The sequence below is a fragment of the Triticum aestivum genome, chromosome 4A (assembly GCF_018294505.1).
Source record: "Triticum aestivum cultivar Chinese Spring chromosome 4A, IWGSC CS RefSeq v2.1, whole genome shotgun sequence".
Taxonomy (NCBI): Eukaryota; Viridiplantae; Streptophyta; class Magnoliopsida; order Poales; family Poaceae; genus Triticum; species Triticum aestivum.
Window position 1 is genome coordinate 643359083 of NC_057803.1, and position 1447 is coordinate 643360529.

Below are 1447 nucleotides of genomic sequence, written 5' to 3' on the forward strand. Positions count from 1 at the left end.
CAGTAGTAGCGAAGGAATCGCTCCATCGGGTTCAGTTAACAGCCATCGATCAATCGCTTGGGTTCAGTAACACGTAGCCTGCAGTGCAATCGCTCGTGTTCAGTTAGAGCCCAACGCCTCGCTCGGGTTCAGTTAGAGCCCAACGCCTCGCTCGGGTTCAGTTAGAGCCAACGCCTCGCACACACGTGCATACGTATGAGAGAAACGCGCATCTCTCTGCCCCCGACCTCCCACCGTAACCGGCAACTCCCCGAAATTTTCCTCCCCCTCGCTTCTACCACGGTTTTTCCGTCATGGACGGCCCAAAGAATGTCATGCAGCTGCGTCTCCGGCCCACCCAGGACGAAAAGCCCATTTTTTGTCATGATTTTTTGTCATAGAAGTAGGAGTCCACCACATCTTTGATGATACCGGGTTTTGTCACAATTATTGTCATTATGACAGAAAAAAAATTCGTTCGGCCCAAAATGTCACGGATGTGTCTTTTTTTTGTAGTGCAAGGAGAAGAAGGAGAAACGACCCCCATAACAATAGTCGGGATTCTTCGGGCTCGAAAGACTTAAAGTCAACCCGAAATATCTTCTAATTATCTTACTAGAAAATCCAGGGCACTTGATATTTCCTACATATTCTAGCACAAGTCATGCCAAAATTCACGGAAAATTCTGGCATGACCTTTGCTAAAAAAGGACATATCGAGCACCTGAAATTTGCCGGAACGGAAATTAATCAACACTCTGGCAAAACATAGGCCACTCGGAGGTGTAACCTGCAAACATTACCGGCCACTTGGGCAAACACATATCCTATTTCACATGTTTTTATCTACATCATATCTTATAGGACTCATATTGACATGGAGATTTGTCTGGTCTCACCTCGAGGTCGGACGGGGTCGGTGACGGGGACGACGACGGGGATGATGGAGGGGCTCCTAGATTTTTGCAAAAATAAATACCCTATTAGTTATGACTAATACATCCCAAATAGTATCATACATATAACATCGATCACTAATACAACTAAAACCCTAGCGAACGACGGGTATTGACGACGAGGATGCGGGATAGGCATCGTCGACGTCGATGCGTGAATAATTGCATAAACTAAAAAAATAACAACAAATGTGACATGTTCAACTAGTTCTATTAATTCAACTAGTTCTTACTAAAAATAAACTTACTATAATAAAAATAAACTAGTTCTTTCTAAAAATAAACTAGTTCAACTAGTTATATTAATTTTCTTACTAAAAATACATTAGTTCTATTAATTCAACTAGTTCTTACTAAAAAAAGTAGTTCCACTAGTTTTATTAATTTACTTACTAAATATTTTAAACACTTACTAAAAACAGAAAAAAGAGATGGAGGGAGGAGGGAAAGGGAGGAGGAAGGAGAGAGGAGGAGGGGAGGAGGACCGTGGGATCAAAGGAGGGAGGGGGCGG